The sequence below is a fragment of the Heterocephalus glaber genome, unplaced genomic scaffold (genome assembly GCF_053883595.1).
Source record: "Heterocephalus glaber isolate CG9 unplaced genomic scaffold, H.glaber_assembly_v1.0 deba00000331, whole genome shotgun sequence".
NCBI classification, from domain to species: Eukaryota; Metazoa; Chordata; class Mammalia; order Rodentia; family Bathyergidae; genus Heterocephalus; species Heterocephalus glaber.
This window is the reverse complement of record NW_028258142.1, coordinates 49378208-49398123: the sequence shown is the minus strand read 5'-3', so window position 1 is coordinate 49398123 and position 19916 is coordinate 49378208. Positions and strand designations below refer to the sequence as shown.

Genomic DNA, 19916 nt, shown 5'->3' with positions numbered 1-19916 from the left:
AGAGTGACAGTGAACCTTTTAGAGACTGAGTGTCCAAACTGCAATCCAAAACCCACTTACTTATCAGAAAGTGGCAACAGTGCAATTAAACCTGTATGTTGGACAGTTTGTAATAACTAAAACTTGGAAACAGCCCAAATGCCCATCAACTGGAGACTGGATAAAGAAAATGTGGGGTTTTTTTTATAAAATGGAGTACTACTCAGCCATCAAAAAGAGAAATTAGAGACATTTATTGTTAAATGGATGCACATTGAGGCAATACTCTTTTTTTTTTTTTTTTTTTTTTTTGGTACCAGGGATCAAACTCAGGTCCTTGCACTTGCACAGCAGGTGGTGAAATCACTGAGCTAAATCCCCAGCCCAAGGTGATACTCTTAAGTGAAATAAATAGGATACACATGTGTAAATACCTAATAGTTTCTCTAGTGTGAGAAACTGAAAGTGTAAATAAGGACTAAAAGGATAATAGATAATGTGAAATAGGAAGAAAAAGGGCAAAGGGGAAGGGGAAGTGGGAGGGGTAGGGGAAAGGAAAGAAGGGAATGGAATTAATATGAGAAAATGAAAAAAAGGAAACAAAGTCTTTGTAAATAGGGAGGGGTGGAGGGGTTGAAGGGAGGGCAGGGGAAGGGGGAAAAAACAAGAACCAAGAGAAATTATGTAAAGGTGCAAATTTCCAATGATGAATGTCATTATATTGTATACCTAAAATGTACAAATAAAGGATATATAAAGTTAAAAAAAAAAAGTAAATACACTTCTACTGCTTTTAACCACCCCCCCAAAAAAAAAACCTGAACGCTGGGGTTTCGTTTAGGAAAAAACAACATGGCCATGCTCGGGTGACTTGGCTTGCATACCACAGAGTGGGCCCTGAGCCATGAGCGCCATAGGCTCACCATCACTGCCTTAAAACCTCCAAGTCAAAATGAGAACTCTTCCACGCTGCCTGGACATGCTAGTCGTATCTCTATTAAATGTGCATATATAACAATGCATTAATAATAGCTCATCAATAGCTATAGACATCACTTGCTACGTATAAGACATTTTAAAAATCGTATTAGCTCATTTAATTCTCATAACTCAGATACGAGGTGCACATTGTCATTATCTCCTATTAAAGATATGCAGAGAAAGTTTAAGTAACCTGCCCAAGCCCATACAGCTGGTAAGTGGTGAGGTAAAGGCAGGATTGCAGCCAGCCTGGCTCTAGGGGCCACATACTCAGCCAGTCTGCTCTGTTGAACTCCTAAAAACCAAAGTCTGACTTTTACTCATCATTGCTCCAGTAGCTCCAGTGCTAGAAATACTCCACAACTATCTGACACATTTACATTAATGTTTTTAAATGTCAGAGAATACCTTCTAATAATTCCTTATGATAGTATGTTCTGATCTTAACTGTGGTATGGTAAGGAAGCTCCTTCTAATATTTGTCTTGGATCCCCCTCAATATGATCAAAATGCAATCCTCAGTGGACCCAGAAAAGAGCCATCTTTTTTTCTAAGGTTTCTGTCTCCTGGGTTGTTCCCATCAACATACAAACATTCTTCCGTTTCTCTTGCCCTAAATTTTTTTAAGTATACCAAAAAGATATGTTACTCCCTCTGCATTTCTCTTATGTTTTAGTGTTAGCAAAATTTCTGTCAAGAGTTGTTCATACTCATTCCTCCCCTCTCATTCTCTCTTAAACCCATTTCAGTCAGGCTCCCTGACTCAAAAGAAGATCTAACTAAGGGTCAATTTCTGACCTTTGCTATAACATGAAGTCATTCAATTTCATCAATCAATCGGCTTGTTTAATTTAATTGATTGGCTTTGAAACCCTTTTCTCACTTGAATCTACCACTATTTTCTCTTCTTTATATTCACCACTTCAGAGATTCTTTCATTGTCTCTGCCTCTCCTCCCTGAGCTCTCATTTTTGAAATTCCACAAGTTTCAGCCCTTTATTCTCTTCTTTCTTGCTATACTCCACTGAGTACATCCTTTTATTTCATGGCCTGTAAACCAAGGACTGCCAAATTTCTACATCCAGACCTATTTTCTGATCTCCAGATAAATTTATCCAACTAGTTACTGAACATCTCCTCTTAGGTACTTGAGCAACATATGAAACTGAACATTTTCAATAATTTCCTCATCACCACACCCATCCTGCCCTCAAACCCACAAGATACAGAGGACTTTTTTCCCCATGGCCATAAGTTATAACTCTATCTTTCCAGTCATCTAGACCAAGAAGTCTTGATACCTTTGACTCCTGTCTTTCTTTCTTTCATGCCCCACATACAATCTCTCTGCAAATCCTCTTGATTCTATTCCAAAATTTATCCAGGATGACACCCTTCTGCTTCCATTGTTATGCACAACTATGCATCTGGATTATTTTGGCAGCTTCTCACTAGGTGAATGTTATTTTTTTTAAAAAATCTCTCTAGAGTATTTTTCACATTGCAGGGAGAGGGATCTTTTGAAAAATGAAAGCTAAATCACATCATCTCTGTTTGAAACCAGCTCTATCTTATCATACCCAGCATAAAAGTCAAATTCCTTATGATCCCTTTACAAAGAATTCACATCATTTGCCTCACTTTCAGTTTTCTGACGTTATGTCTTTCCCCTACACCCTCTTTGAGATATTTCTGATACAAGATATTTGTGTTGGATGTTTCCCCCAGCTGAGATCTTCATTTCTCTGATATCTTCATGGGTTATCCTTTTTGTCTTCAAAGTCTGTGCTCAAAAATCATCTGCAAACATGAAGAAGGAGGAGGAGGAGGAAGAAGAGGAAGAAGAAGAGGAAGAAGAAGAAGAGGAAGAAGAGGGAGGGGAGGATGAAGAGATGAATGGAAAGGGGAGGAGAAGAAGGGAAAGGGCATGAGAAAGGAATGAGAATGAATTATGTACATGTTCCAACTTCCCTTAAAGACTGTAAACATTATGTACTGTGCACATGTATTGATAAACTAAAATAATAAAAAGAAAATATCCTAAAAACATCATCTTCTCAATATGAACTATCCTGATCACTCTAATTATAGCAAATCACCACTCTCTCACATTCTCCTTCCTCACTGACTTTTTTCCATAGTACTTAACATTACATTACATTGCATACATCTTAAATATTATTTTATTGTTCTTGCCTATCTCCTTTCACTAGCCTGTAAGCTGCAGTAATGCAAGGGTTTGGGACTACTTTGTTTACTTCCCAAACATTTAAAATAGTGCCTAGCCCATCATGGAAACTGATAAATGTTTACTGAAAGACTAGACATGAAAATAATTTTTCTTTTCAGGCTTTAATGTCCTAAGGGTGAATAAACAGCTTGTTTATGTCTTTGAACATGGATAATTTTTTATGATTCTCTTCTGGAAAATCTATAATCTGACTATTACATGTTATATATTCAAATAGAACATCAATAAAGTTTGCATAGTCTGAGAATAGAATATTGATGGTGAAATTTTCTATTCTTCCATAATGCAATTGCTGTTTGATTTCTGATATTATTGCAAAATCTAAACACAACTTTCCATAGAAGAAACAATAATCTTGAGGTTTTTCTTCAATCACAAATCCATCTGGCCTCTGACAAGCATATGACATAAATGGCATGCTATTTGTTCACTAGTTTGACATCTTGACCTCTCTGTAGACTTTGTACTATATTACGAAGCTGTAAGCTTTTATACACAATAAAAACCTTAAATCATTATCCAGTGGCTTCATATACCATATCACGATTTTTGCATATGTGGTTCAGAAAAGACAAGTGATATTTTTCTTTACTTTATCTTTTATTTTTGCCTTCTCTTGTAGATAACACCACTTGGATTACCTGGAAGAGTTATAAGGATTTGATTTTGCTGTTTGAAAGTGACTATAATCCATTTGTGTCAAAGAAATTGGATGTGACCAAATTTTAGAGGTAATAGGAACTATAAAATTCAGCCTTGGGTAGAACATGATTTTTACATTAGTACCACATGAATAGCATTATTTATCAGTTTTTAAAAACATTTTATTATTTGGTGGACAGGTAGATGTAGGGGTGGTAGAGCATTAAGGGTTTTTTCTTAGTTTTCATCATTATTGTTCTTCCTTGTACACAGTGTTTTAGAGTATGCTAAATGTTTGTCTATTGGTTGAAGGTTCATGTTAGTCTTTCTTGTTAAGATTTTACAATGCATCTTCTCAGAGATAGCAGCTGGAATACAACTTTTTCCCTCAGACTCAGCTCTGTTTAAGTCAGAGACTGGAGTCAAAAGGGCATCCAGGAACTCTCAAGGGCTTCATAGTCCTGTGAAATTTGATATGGATGCCAGCTACACTACCTCATTCATTCAACAAATGTTTATTACCTATTTTATGCCAATTCTGGTTTGAATGTTGACAATAAGGCAATTTATAGAAAACACGAATTTTCTTTTCCCATGGAACTTCAGCTCTACAATTTTAACCTCTTTGGTTAAACCTAACAGTGTCATTGGGAGTTTGGGATAACTTCTATAAAGGCCTAAGATAATTTCTGTCAAGTGTCCAGACAGCATTTCTGTTTCTGGAGTGGATGGTAATGCCAGACCTAACATAACCAAGCCTAGCAATGATTACACAAAGCATTTCCAATCTGATATTATAGTATCAATTTGATACTGGTAACTTCATTTAAACATTTTTAGCAAGTTAAGTATCTAACCCTACCTCATCTCTTGGGAATAATTTCTTTCTGAAAAATTCTAGTGGAGAATAAATTGAACACTTGACAGAATAACCTTGCTGCTATCTGAAATTCTGGGGAGATGAGTCAGTCATTTGTCCTGTCTTGGTTGCTTTGTACAGAGAATAAGAAAACAGGACTTGATCTAATGACAACAGCGTTCCCTTACAGTGGCAAGAATGTTTGGTTATACTTCCTTTAATTGTCCAAAATTTGCATTTTTTTGTACCAGGGATCAAACTCAGGACCAAAACTTGCATTTTTTAAGTGTCAAGGTACATCCTATATTTGTTTTACTGTGCACTCATATGCACTGTTCACACTTATATTTTATAGCTGTATAAATTTACAGTGTATATTTAAACTTTACCACTTGTAAGTACATAAAGTTTTAGAAGATTCTTCACTTGGATTTCATCTTCACTTTTACTGTTCCATCTATTCACACACACACACGTGAGTGTCTGGCAATGAGTGTGAGTTCAGTTGAAATGTTTTATGGAAAATGAATGAGGGAAAGGCAAAAATTGTGAAAGCAGACTATTGCTGTTCATTTTACTTTCCTGGTGAAGTTATGATCCAAAAGAAAATTTCCATTTCTTTATGTACTGGCTGTCAGTCTACAGGCTACAAGATTCTTGATTTTAAACCCTACCTTCAATTCTTAAACTTACTAGTTAGGAAGTTTTGGTCATGGTACAACCCAAATTAGCTCAAAAACCATTTAAAATATTTTATATCTAAGTTATTAGTTCATAATAATAATAAAAAAGCCCAGGATTTATTTAACTTGGAGCCAGGAGCTCCAGTTTCACCATCAGTACTTGGCCAATCTCTCTCTTGTCTCTTTTCTTCATATTTTTTCTCTTCTCTTTTCTTCATTCTCTTTCTTGTCCCTTCGTCCCACATACACATGGCTCTGACTCACATCTGTGTTCCTGCCATTAGCACAATTTTCAGACATGCACTCTCCTTGTAGTCTCCACATGGTTCCGGACACGAGCAGCCTCACCCAAACCACATGTACCACAAATGCAGAACTAGCAGTTCTCTAAAAGATTCTGGAAAAAAAAATAAATTATTTATGAGTCTGATTCTCTACACCATTCAGTCATAATCCTGTTTAGATGCATTTGGTAAAACTCAAAGTAAAATGTTAACTGAAGATAGACACACCCTACTTTTCAAAGTGATAAATATATTCTTTCAAAAAATTATGTATTCTTTGGTGAGGTGAAATGTTATAAAAACAAATAACAAAACAAATTTAGGCAACAATTTAGGGTACATTGGTCTTTGAGTTACTTCTATTTTCTCTTTTAATCAGTCAAACACTGAATATTCAGAAGCCTGAGCTGTGATCATTTAGTGGTTAGCATTCCACAGGAGCCCTAGCACTAGGAAACATGTAAATACAATACAGTCTATACTGGGAGTGTAGTACATGTGAGGCCCTGGTTTTGATCTCCAGCATCACAAATATAGACGTGATTGAAGCAGACAACTTAGCGGTAATCACATAGCAGATTGTGTCAGGTATTATAATAAAAATGGCACTGGAACACGAGTTCTTCCCAGAGAGTCAGGAAAAATTGCAAAGAGGAAAAATCATCTGATATGCATCTTGGGTACCATACTAATAACTAAGATCCATAGCTGTCACTCTCAATTTATTTCACTCAATAAAAGAAGAAAAATAAATGTATGTTTCAATGCTAGGCCTCCAGCCTTGGTCTCAATTCCCTAAGGATCTTGTGGCTATTTGCAGAGTTGTCTTCTCAGACATCCTATATATATAGCTTCTTACCGAAGAGGCATGTGTGGTATTTTTTGACCTACAAAACATATTTGAATGTCATTCAATTAATTTACACCTCTAAATAACTGATTGAACAGAGTAAATAGTCTAAGCATCCTTGCACATGAATCTTTGGTGTGCTAGTGTGGCTGGCTCTTGTTTCTGAGTTATTTTGACAAGACTACCTATCCTGAAAGCCATGGTGTCTTTAGGCTATCTCACGTGTGCTCATGTACCTGCCTCTCGTGCACCCACCATTTTCTTCCTTTCTTCTCCAGGCCCCGCTGGTGAAATTTTTTTTCTGGGAGATACACGGTTCAAGGATAAGCTATTTTTATGGGGTCATATTGTCATCTTCTATCATCTCTTCCCGGAGTCCTAGAAGTAACCGGAATTATCCAAAAGCAAAAGTTTCTATGGGTTATGCAAAGAATTATAAAGCTTTTTCTTCTATGGAGAATCATGTATTGGTGTTGCCAGGAATCAATGTTTGTTGGTTTTGTAAAAGTGTCAATTCAGCTTTACAATTGGTACCTCCTTTTCCTTTGGATTAGGCAGTTGATAAATTGGTCAAGAGGTAAGACTATGTGATGATGATCACAATGGTATATTTGTGATTGCTTCTTCACTTTTACAACCAAATTTTTATTTTCTGGGCCAAATTTTCCTGACTTTTTTCCTAGTAGGCTTCTCTCCTAGGTACTTTATCAGTCTCTCATGCATATTCAGTATCTGGAGGGCCCATGCTATACACACTATACCCAGAGACGCACCATGAAACTGGAAAAAGAGCTTTCCCTACACTCAGATTCATGCTTCCTGCAAGTCAACAGGCCTTGCATTTTTGTAGTACACACAGAAAAGAGTATGTTTCATATAATTATGCATTTATTAATTGTAATTAATAAATAGGAAAAGAACTCTCTGAGAAAAGTATTTAGAACCTCTAAAATGAAAGAATCGATACCACTATGATACAATTTTATTTAATTTTCCTTAGCAGCCTTAACCTTTTCTTTTAGAAACAAGTAAAGTCATTTACAAAAAGTTAAGTAAGAAATGTGAGGCTGTGAAGCCAGGCAGAGGAGTCATCATAAAGAAAGCCAGGCAAAACTGGGCCCAGCAGCAAAGCCTTGGTTCTAGGAGAGGGAAGCACAGCTGACAGCAGTGGGTTGGGTGTCCACAGAGCTCTTTTCTGCGTGCCCAAGCCTAGATTAAGTAGACAAGAGTTCCAAAGTCTTCATTTTTGAAGATACTATGATGCATTATTGATGTAATAATTCCCCGTAATAAAAGAAGGGTCACCCCCCAGGTGGCTGTGTCTGGGATCTCCTCAGTGGAAAAGATAGTGTTGCTCGGTAAAGGGCATTGCTACACACGGAGCTGGATAGATCTGCTCATGAACACTTGGATGAAATCCTCAGAGAAATCTCAGACTCACCTAGGGGGAGGAGGGATTCCCGAGCCACGCCTGGCTTTTGAGCGATCAAAAGATCATCTATAATTAAAAGAATTCAAGCTACTTAACCACCAATTTCTCCCCACACTTTTGTTGCTTCTCTTCAGTTTGTTTTAGTAAGCAGGTGACTATCGCATTTGGCTCGTTTTTTGGGTGGTTTAGTATCTCCTTAGAGAAGTCCTTAAATAGATCACACTGAAAAATCCCACCATTACCCTTCTCTTCTTCAATTCATTAAGAACACTACAATTAGATGAAAGCTCATCCATCATCATCTACAGAAACCAAATTATGGGCTTTACTATTGCAGCAACAATTTTTAATTCTTATACACTGGATATGGTACACATTGTGAACAGCAAAGCCACTTTGCCATTGTAGAATTTAGCTCTTAACTGACTAAAACACCACCTTGAGTCAAAAAGAGTCTAGTGTGTCCAAATCTTCATTGAATTAGTGTCAATCTTCTTTTTTTTTAAGCTCTTCCTCTCAGTCTCTTTGGCCAGTTCTCCCAATCTACCCATCTATCTTTTCTCTACCAAATTTTCAGCAGTGTTATCCTTCAGAACTGCCTCCTGTTCCATGCACATTTTTAATATACTTAGACACACTTTTCTCTCTTCTCTCAACCTACATCCCATCCTTTCAAGGGCCAAATATGCCTAAACTCAGCAAAGTCTCAACAGCCCTTGTACAGCTCACCTGAGCACCTGAGCACAGGTTGCAGCTTGTTCTGGGACTTCAGCAGCTCCACCCTGCTGTGCCTCTCCACCCACCACCTCCACCCCTAGCCAGATCTCCACCCTGAGATAGTTATACCTTTATCTTCACTCCCCACCCCCAGAGCTAGTCTACCTGTTCATTGTTCACTAGAGGAGGAAAAAAACTGAGGCAACCTCAAAAACTCTCTGGAAGCCCCTGGGGAGGAATCCAGTGATTCTTTGCAGTCACTTCCAATCAATTTTTGTTGTTGTTGCTGTTATCATAACCCTTCACAAGAAGTTCTTTTCATACTTTAACCCAATGTGTATACACATACACTGGAGAAAAGATAAATTCAGTACCCCACAGGGAAGAACTGGATTTAACAACTATCTCATAGAAAATTAATTCACATTAACTCAATCACACACTTAAAAATAGTAAAAATTAAAATAGTATACATATACTTTATTATATTATGTATATTTCTACTATATAATAATAGCTAACATTCAACACTTAACTGCATTCCTCACATATGTAGGAAATCATGTAAATCTCTTAAGTATGAGGTAAGGACTAGTATTAGCCCTATTTACCAATAAAAAACTAAGGTGTGTAGAGTTTAAATAACTTTTACAAGTTCACATTTGTAAGATATGATTGGCCCAGTGTTTGGACCCAGGCTGACACGTCCCATGACTTACCCTATATAAGACATGCATAACTTGATAACATTACATAGGGCTATAGTCACAACATGAGGTATATTGCTATTTATGGTCAATTTAAGGGTTTTCATATGTTTTTTCTGATCAAAGTAATTTTGGTTCCTTCCACTTACTTTATAATCTCACTTCTTTACTTTCAGGATGAGATTCACAGGAAACCCTCAGAATTTTTTTTTTAATTTTGGAGTGAAGTAAACTATCTGAATGCAATAAACTGTCGTTAATAATGTATTCCTTCTCTTTAATTACTTTTAGTAAATTATAACCTAGACCTTAGCACAGATCAATATTATAAATAGAATACTAGATTTAAACTAATATCCTAGTGTTCCTACAAATTGAGTAGCAATTTTAAAAACCCCACAAAATGATAACTATGTGTCACTGTCCAGGCAATCTTAAAATCAAGAATATTGGCAAACTGAATGAAGACAATATTTGCTCCTAACAGCAAAAACAACAAAACTTAGATCCTGCACTTCGGTTATTGGAATGATATTTTAATTATTGGCTGAAGTTTCCATTCTTTTTATACCTATGAAAATAATGCAACTCTTTTTGGCTCATCTTAGGAATGCCTGGGGAGGATCTTTATTATCTTATTGTCAAGTTATGTTACAGTAATTTCAATTGTATATCTAAATTGTAATTTTTCTGTTCCAGTAAAAATAGCTACATTTATGAAATCTTGAATTGAGAGGCTAAAATGATGTGGAAGAAAGGATTAAAGAAATCAGAAGACCTGAGATGATCTTGAATAAATCACTTTTGTATCTCAAGTCCCCTGTGTCTTTTGTAAAGAGGCAGGCCTAAATAAAAACAACAATTCTACCCAAACCTGAGATTTGTTTCCTCTAAAATTACATGAAATACATCTGTACAATAATCACTGAGGTATATAAAAGTAACAACTTGATATCCTATTGGATATAAAGGTTGATCATACCAAAATCATCAGGGAATTATAGATTACATTAAGAACAAATTGCAACTTTTATTAACATAATCTCAAGGTTCTCTTTCTCTTAAATTTAGAAGAAATTATTACAGAAATATTTCTTTCCTAGCATCACAAAGTGTTACAACTAGAAGCTACCTTATTTCATCTAACATAGCATTTCTATCTTCTAGATGAGAACTCTGACAGAGTTATGGCAACTCCATCTAAGGTATAACATTTAAAAATGAATTGTAGTAAGACTTTATAAAAATTAACCACAAATTTCTTGAATATTATCAGGAAAACTCATCTTCAATATCATAAATACTGTGATACTTTTTTAAAAAAAAATAGTTTATCTTCTTATGGTTTCTGTGTCATTAAAGTATTTGAAGTACTTTGCCTTCAAAACTAAATTCCATGTTAGTAACATAAGTTGGTACAGAAAAATAACAAGTACAATGTGAAGTTACATTTATAGGGAACACCTACTCAGAAAAATAAAACAAGCTTAACAAGTTCTTACTGAGACTAACCATTAACTAGACCTATTAATTTAGCAAAATAATAGTAATACTGATATAAAGTGAATGTGGTAGCTATCAGGATAATAAGATTACAGTGAACATAGAACAGTAGGCAAATCCTTCCTGAGTTGCACAAGTTTTATTCTAATTCAACATATACATAAGCCCAGAATGAGGTAATGTTTGTGCTGATGGTCATATCTGGGAGGCATCACTATATGTAGTTAGACACTTAAGGAAAGTCCATTCAGCTTCTAGTTGTGTCTCTAATGTCAAAATATATTTTGAAATTAAGGGCTTAATTTTTAAGTTAACTTCACCCCAACTTAGAAAATTTGGAAACCACTTCACTGCAATACAGCTTCTACATGAGACCTGAGAAACCCTTGCATGTATCACTCTCATAGTTCAACAAGTGTCTAGCATTACAGCACTCTGAAAAGAGAGATTGAAGACGATATCAGAAAATGGAATGACATTCCTTGCTCCTGGGTAGGAAGAATCAACATAGTGAAAATGGCCATACTTCCAAAACTGCTATATAGATTCAGTGCAATCCTAATGGAAATTCCAGCAGCATACTTCACGGACCTTGAGAAAACAATCCAACAATTCATTTGGAACAAGAAGAGACTTAGAATAGCAAAAGCAATTCTAGACAACAGAGACATGGTAGGGGTATCACAACCCCCAATTTGAAACTATACTAGAAAGCCGCTGTGATAAAAACAGCATGGTACTGGCAAAGAAACAGACCTGAGGACCAGTGGAGCACATTAGAAGATGCAGAAACAACTCCAGACACACTCAGCCACCTCACCTTTGACAAAGGAGCCAAACACCCTCACTGGAGGTAAGATAGCCTCTTTAATAAATGGTGCTGGAAAAATTGGGTTTCAACTTGTCAAAGATTAAAACTAGACCTGTATCTCTCACCATGCACTAAATTAAAATCAAAATGGATTAAAGATCTAAATATTAAAACAGATACGCTGAACCAGCTTGAACAGAGGTTAGGTAGACCTCTTGAAGATATTGGTGTAGGAAAAGATTTTATGAACAAAACCTCACTTGCCCATGAACTAGCACAATCAACAAGCGGCATCTCTTCTTATTAAAAAGCTTCTGCACAGCAAGAGAAACCACCAACTGTGTGAAGAGACAACCCACAATGTGGGAAAAAACTTTCACCTGCTGTTCCTCAGACAAAAATCTATTATCTACAATCTATAAAGAACTTAAAGAAACAGACCTCCCAAATTTAAAGACCCAATCGAAAAATGGGCATCAGAAATGAACAGACATTTCTCAGACAAAGAAGTAGAAATAGCAAATAAATGCATGAAAAAATGTTCAACATCACTGGTCCTTCAAGAGATGCAAATGAAAACAACACTGAGATTCCACCTCACCCCAGAAATAATGGTTGCTATCATGAAATCTACCAATAACAAATGCTGGTGGGGCTGTGGGGAGAAAGGAACACTGCTCCATTCCTGGTGGGAGTGTAGACTGGTGCAAGCACTGTGGAAATCAGTATGGAGATACCTCAAAGAACTAGGATTAGAAGTCCTATTTGACCCAGCTATTCTCCTGCTGGTTATCTTCCCCAAAGAATTAAAAGAATCATGTCACAGTGATATATGGGCACCCATGTTCATAGCAGCACAGTTTGTAATAGCTAAAACTTGGAAGCAGCCCAATTGCCCATCAGCTGGACACCTGAAAAAGAAAATGTGGGTTTTTTATAAAATGGAGTACTACTCAGCCATAAAAAATGAGAAATTAGAGACATTTATAGCTAAATGCATGCACACTGAGGTGATACTCTTAAGAATAAATAGGACATACATGTGTAAATATGGCATGATTTCTCTAGTGTGAGAAACTGAAAGCGTAAATAAGGACTAAAAGGTATAATAGATAATGTGAAATAGGAAGAAAAGGGGCAAAGGGGAAAGGTAAGTGAGAGGGGTAGCGGAAAGGAAAGAAAGGAATGGAATTAATATGAGAAAATGAAAAAATGGAAACAAAGTCTTTGTAAATAGGGACAGATGGAGTGGTTGAAGGGAGGGCAGGGGAAGGGGGAAAAATAAGAACCAAGAGAGATTGTGTAAAGGTGCAAATTTCCAATGATAAATGTCATATTGTATACCTAAAATGTACCAATAAAATTAATTTTTTTAAAATATGCTGTTGGAATTTCCATTGGGATTACATTGACTCTATATAGCAGTTTTGGAAGTATAGCCATTTTCAGTATATTGGTTCTTCCTACCCAAGAGCAAGGTAGATCTTTCCATTTTTCTGATATCTTCTTTAATCTCTTTTTTCAGAGTGCTATAGTTTTCCAAGTAGAGGTCTTTTTTGTTTTGTTAAGATGATTCCTAGGTGGGGACTCGGCTGTGGCGCTGCCTGAGCGTCGGCGTACTCCATGGGCAGCAGCCAGGGCCGCGTTGACAGACTACAGCGAGGAGCAGCGAAACGAACTGGAGGCTCTGGAGTCCATCTACCCTGACTCCTTCACAGAAACTCTGGACTTGCGGCCAGGGCTTTTCAGTATCATCAGAAAATGCACCCAGCTTCACCAGCACTGTGACATCTGAGGCTGAGAAAATGATGAAACTGTCCAGACTACCCTCAAGTTTGCATACAGTGAAAAATACCCAGATGAAGCTCCTCTTTATGAAATATTTTCCCAGGAAAACCTAAAAGATAATGATGTCATAGACATTTTAAAATTATTAGCATTACAGGCTGAGGAAAATCTTGGTGTGGTCGTGATCTTTACTCTAGTGACAGCAGTGCAAGAAAAATTAAATGAAATAGTAGATCAGATAAAAACGAGAAGAGAGGAAGAAAAGAAACTAAAAGAAAAAGAAGCAGAAGAAGCAGAGAAGCAATTATTCCACGGCACCCCTGTTACAATTGAGAATTTCTTATGTTGGAAAGCCAAGTTTGATGCAGAACTCTTGGAAGTTAAAAAGAAACAGATAAAAGAAGAAGAGCAAGCAGGAAAAAATAAATTAAGTGGCAAACAGCTGTTTGAAACCAATCATAATCGTGACACATCTGATATCCAGTTCTTGGAGGATGCTGGAAATAAAGTGGAAGTAGATGAGTCTTTGTTCCAGGAACTGGGTGACTTGGAGCTGGAGGATGTTGAGGACGACCCAGACTACAGCCCTGCTGGCCCAGGGAGTGACTCAGAGGACTGATGCACCATCTCCGGAGAGCTCCACAGCCACAGCATCTGTGGCTGTGCTGAGAGGCTTTTAATTTTCCTTTCTTTTTTTTCTAAGAAAAAATAACTCTCAGGAGAATAGTCTTCTGGTAACTTTCACCACTGAACTTAATAAACTGACCATAAAACTTCAAAAAAAAAAAAAGATGACTCCTAGGTATTTCATTTTTTTGCATGCTATTGTGAAAAGAGTTGTTTCTCCAGTTCCTCTTTCAGTGAGTCTGTTGTTCATGTATAGGAAGCCCGTTGATTTTTGTGTGTTGATCTTGTATCCAGCTACTCTACAAAATTTGGCTATTAAGCCTAGAAGACTTTTGGTGGAGTTCTTGGGCTCTATATAGAATATCATGTTATCTGCAAATAATGACAATTTAACTTCTTCATTTCTTATCTTTATTCCTTTTATTTCTTTCTCTAGTTTAATTGCCATGGCTAATGTTTCCAAAATTATATTGAACAAGAGTGGTGATAGTGGACATTCTTGTCTTGTTCCTGACTTTAGTGCGAAGGATTTCAGTTTTTGACCATTTAGTATGATATTGGCTGTTGGTTTTTCATAGGTGGCTTTTAACAGGTTGAAATACGGACCACCTATTCCAATTTTCTGTAGGGTTTTTATTATGAATGGCTGTTGGATTTTGTTGAATGCTTTTTCTGCATCTCTTGAGATGATCATATGGTTTTTGTCCTTTGCTCTGTTAATATAGTGTATTACATTTATTGATTTGCATATGTTGAACCATCCCTGCATCCTTAGGATGAATCCCACTTGGTCAGCGTATATGACCTTCTTCTTTTTTGTGTGTGATCTTCTTCATGATCTCCATTCTATTTACCAGTATCTTATTGAGGATTTTTGCATCAATGTTCAATAGAGAGATTGACCTATAGTTCTCTTTCTCGGTTGGCTCTCTCTCTGCTTTGGGGATCAAAGTGAAGCTTGCTTTCAGGAATGAATTTGGAAGTATTGCTTCCCTTTCAATTTCATTGAAAATTTAAACAGTAGTGGCAATTGTTCTTCCCTAAATGTAGAGTTCAGCAATGAAGCCACCAGGACCTGGGCTTTTCTTTGTTGGTAAGCTTTTAATTATGTTTTCAATTTCATTGATTGATATTGGGTTGTTCAGAATGTTAAGGTCTTCTTAATTCAACTTTGGTAATTCATATGTATGTAGAAATCTGTCCATATCTTCTGTGTTTTCCATGTTGTCGTATAGATTCTCAAAGTAGGTACTGATGATCCTCTGGATTTCTGCTGGGTCTGTTGTAATTTCACCCCCTTCATTCCTAATGGCATGGATTTGGGACTTTTCTTTCCTTTTTTTGATAAGTTTGGTTAAGGGTTTGTCAATTTTGTTTATTCTTTCAAAGAACCAACCCTTTGCTTCATTGATTTTTTTGGTATTGTTCTCTTAGTCTCCATTGTATTGATTTCTGCTCTGATCTTTATAATTTCCTCCCTTGTATGAGCTTTGGGTTCGTCTTGCTCTTCTTTTTCTAGAATCTTGAGAATCAGCATTAGGTTGTTTATTTGACCTCACTCTCTTTTCCTAATATGAGTATTCAGTGCTATGAATTTCCCTCTTTCATTGTGTCCTATAAATTCTGATATGTTGTATTGGCATTGTTGTTTAACTGTAGAAGCTGTATGACTCCTTTAATTTCCACTGTGACCCATTGGTTATTCAGGAGTCTGTTGTTCAATTTCCATGTGATTATGAAATTCTTGTCGTTTCTTTTAATATTGATCTCCAATTTCATTATACTATCATCTGATAATATATAGGGGATAACTTTGATTCTTCTGCATTTTCTTAAACATATTTTATGAACAAGTGTGTGGTTTATTTTGGAGAATGACCTGTGTGCAGCTGAAAAGAATGTGTATTCTGATTTTTTTGAGGGGGGGGCACTCTGTAACAACTAGTAAGTCCATTTGTTCAAGAGTTTGGTTGAGTTCCAGTATTTTATTGTTGATTTTTTTTTTGTCTAGTTGATCTATTTGTGACAGTGGGGTATTGATGTCCCCTACTACTAATGTGTTAGTGCTTTTTTGATTTTTAATGTCCGTTAATATTTATTTTATATAGTTGGGTGCACTAGTATTTGGTGCATATATATTTATGATTGTCATCTCTTCCTCTGGGATTGTTCCCTTTACAAGGATGTAGTAACATGCACTGTCTCTCTTAATTAGTCTTGTTTGGAAATCTATTTTGTCTGCAAAAAGGATAGCTACTCCTGCTTTTTGGGGGTTACTATGGCATAGAGTATTGTTTTCCACCCTTCAACTTTCAGTCTATGGATTTCTTTTTTAATTAAGTGTGTTTCTTTTATGCAGCATATTGTTGGATCTTGTTTCTTGAGCCATTCTGCCAGCCTATTTCTTCTGATTGGTGAATTGAGACTATTAACATTGATGGTTGTAACTGATATGTATTGATTTATCCTTGTCATGATATTTTCCTGTTATTGGATCCCCCCCCACACACACATACACACACACTCTTTACATTTAAGTTTTTCTCTTGCCTGATGGATTCATTTTGTTGGATTTTGTGTGGTTGTGACCCTCATTGTCTTTTCCTAGGATATTTTAAAAAATATTTTGGAGTGCTGGTTTGGTGTTCATGAAGTTCCTCAAGTGCTCTTTGTCATGAAAGTATTTTATTTCTCCATCGATTTTGAAAGATAGTTTTGCAGGGTACATAAATCTGGGTTGGAGGTTGTTTTCTTTTAGGGCTTGAAATACTTCACTCCAGGCTCTTTTTTTTTTTTTTTTTTGTATCTCTTCATAGTTTTAATTTTTTTAATTAATTATATTGGTACATTTAAGGTATACAATATAATGACATTCATCATTGGAAATTTGCACCTTTACATGATCCATCTTGGTTCTTATTTTTTCCCCATTCCCCTGCCCTCCCTTCAACCCCTCCACCCCTCCCTATCTACAAAGACTTTGTTTCCATTTTTTCTTTTTCTCATATTAATTCCCTTGACTTGAGGGTTTGTGTTGAGAAGTCTGCTGTGATTCTGATGGGCTTTCTTTTGTATGTGAGTTGTTTCTTTTCTCTAACTGCTTGATACTTTGTTCTGTTGAGTTTCTGGAATATTGACTATTACATGCTTCATTGTAGATTTTTTTTTAATCACAGCTAGTTGGAGTCCTATATGCTTCACTCATCTGTATGTCAAATTATTTTCCCCTGCATGGGAAGTTTTCTGCCATTACTTCTGTGAACAGTTTTTTGTGTGTGTCATTTGCGCTGTCTCCTGTTTCTTTATTGACTCTGATCAATCTCATGTTATTCTTCTTTGCATCATCTAGTGGCTGCTGGATCGATTTCTCATGGTCCCTTACTATTTTTAAGAGATCATTTCTTTTCTGGTCACTAACTGCAGTCTTCTTTATCTGATATTCTGTCCTTGCATTGGCTCATTCTGCTGCATAAACTTTCAATGGAGTTTTTAATCTCCTGGATATCTGTTTGAATCTGTTTAATGGATTCCTTTTCTTTCCTATGCTGGAATTCCATCATTTTCCTGAGCTCCTCTATTTTTTTATCTGTGTCTTCTCTAGAGTTATTACCCATATATTTCCCTATGGTCACCATTTCTGTTGTTATCTGAGAAATTATTTCTGATATCTTTTTTTTTTTTTGAGATCCTCTTTCATTGCCAGTTCAGGGAGTCCAGGTGGTTGAGTTTCAGATTGTTCCATCTCACCCCCTAGTTTTCCTTTGGTGATCTGGAAGTCTGGGTTTGCATCTTGTTTAAGTGTTTTCTCATTTTTATTTTTTGTTATTGAAGTTTTTGGTTTAATTTGCTACTTGTAAATTGATTATTGCAAGTATCTTTACTGCTAGTATTTAGAGCCCTTAGGGAATGACTCCTTCTTGGATTGTTTTCCAGGTTTATTGGCCTTTGGGTTTTGAATCTGTCATGGCCCTTAGGTAATCTCAGTCTTGGTATACCAGCAAGGACAACTGACCAGAACAATCACATCATCCTGGCCGAAGTAATATAATCAGCATCAACAACAGTATCAAACACAGCCTAGAAAATGGCAAACTGTGGTAATTGTTAATCAACCACATTTGACCTCATGATCTAGACTTGTGGTTATATATAAAAATCTAGAACCAACCAGAAATATATTTGCAGTGAATAAGCCCTTCAGTATAGCAAATTTTCCCCATGGGGAAGGTGGAGAAATAGAAAGAGAGGGAAAGGTTAGAAGTAAGGCTAGAGGACACAGGAAGATTATGTGATCTTTGGGAAACTGGTGAAGACAGAAGGAAAAGAGAGAAGAAAGGAACAGAAACAAGAATAGAACAAACTGACAGCAACAGAAAAACCAGAAACTGTATTCATGCTCCTATAAAAATAAGAATAATTGAGAAAAAAAATTAAAACAGGAATAAGAAAAGTGAGAAATGCAGAAGAAAAGAAAAGAAGACAAGGAAATGCCCCTTCAAAATATGTCTCTGTTGTCACCAGTCGACAATGTGGGTAGTGTACAGATCTGTGTCAACTAATCTCAGCAAGCTAGCCATAGTCCATTGAAGTTCAGGGTGGTTTCTGGCTGCAAGACTTCTACTTCAGGTTTCAGCCACCCTTCTGCCAAAACAAGTCTGGTTCCAGTAGGAGGTGTTGACCCCAACAACTTACCAGGCACTGCAATCTGCTGTGCCTTTATTGAGGAGACGTTTTGCTCTCCTAGTGGGCTTCAATTCTCAACAAGCTTCAAAGAGACCTTCTCTCTGCTGCTCACCACTGTGCCAATTCCTGGGCTCAGAATGATGGCCTCTGGATCCCTGTGCTGCACTGCTGTCCAGGTGGGCCTTTAGCTGGGGCCTGAGTGCCTTTACTTCAATAGCATTTTATTTGAAACATTAAAAAGTTTGTTAAAATTGAGAGAGATACAGATTCATTGCAAAGAAATTGCCCATGTATCTTTATTAAGTGGTTGACTTTGCAAATATTTATCAAGTTTTTATATATTTACTAGATACAACAACTACTTGTAAGTACTCAATAAATATTTTTGGAATAACAAAATATTGATTCATTACTGTTGGATTTTAAAACTATCTTACATACTTTCATGTTCATAGTTTAAACATTCAGTGGTTCTCAAGTGGTTTCTATTTTTAGAGCAGGAAATATATATATTATATTGTATATAGCAGGAAATATAACTATTATATAGTTTATATTTATGTTTTTATTCAAATACAACACTCTTATTTATGCCTGTCAAGAAAGTACTTAGTGGTTAAAGTTGTAATTAATCAATTTAATTTATAATTTGGTTTATTATATTTTATAAATAGCATACTTTTCTGAATATTTGCAAATTTGACTATTTGGAAATGTTACTGAACTTTTTTACTCTAAATAATGAATGAAGGATATATAAATTGGGATCTACTAATTATTTAGTCAATAATGATAAATAAATATATAAGAGGTTCCACACAATAATTTCAGTCCACTGAGTTTCTGGATTAAAGTTTGAGTTCCTTTTATCTGTATATAACAAATGCAAATATAAAAAGAAACTAATGCTGTCATTTTTCTCCATGGAACATCACATTCTCTAGACTGTGATTTCTCTCTCTTTTTTTTCCAGTACTGGAAATCAAACTCAGGGCCTCATGCTTGCCAGGCAGGCACTGTGCTGCTGAGCTACTTCATGGCCCTAGACTGTGATTTCTTTAAGGATATCTTGGGTCCACTACACCTGGCATAGCATCTTATACTAAATAAGAATTCAGT

At 36.2% G+C, this 19916-nt stretch overlaps 1 pseudogene; it reads left to right on the top strand.

Moving 5' to 3' along the window:
- The first annotated feature begins 7303 nt into the window (after positions 1 to 7303).
- LOC147830133 (RWD domain-containing protein 1 pseudogene) lies at positions 7304 to 14121 on the top strand (annotated as a pseudogene).
- Positions 14122 to 19916: the final 5795 nt, after the last annotated feature.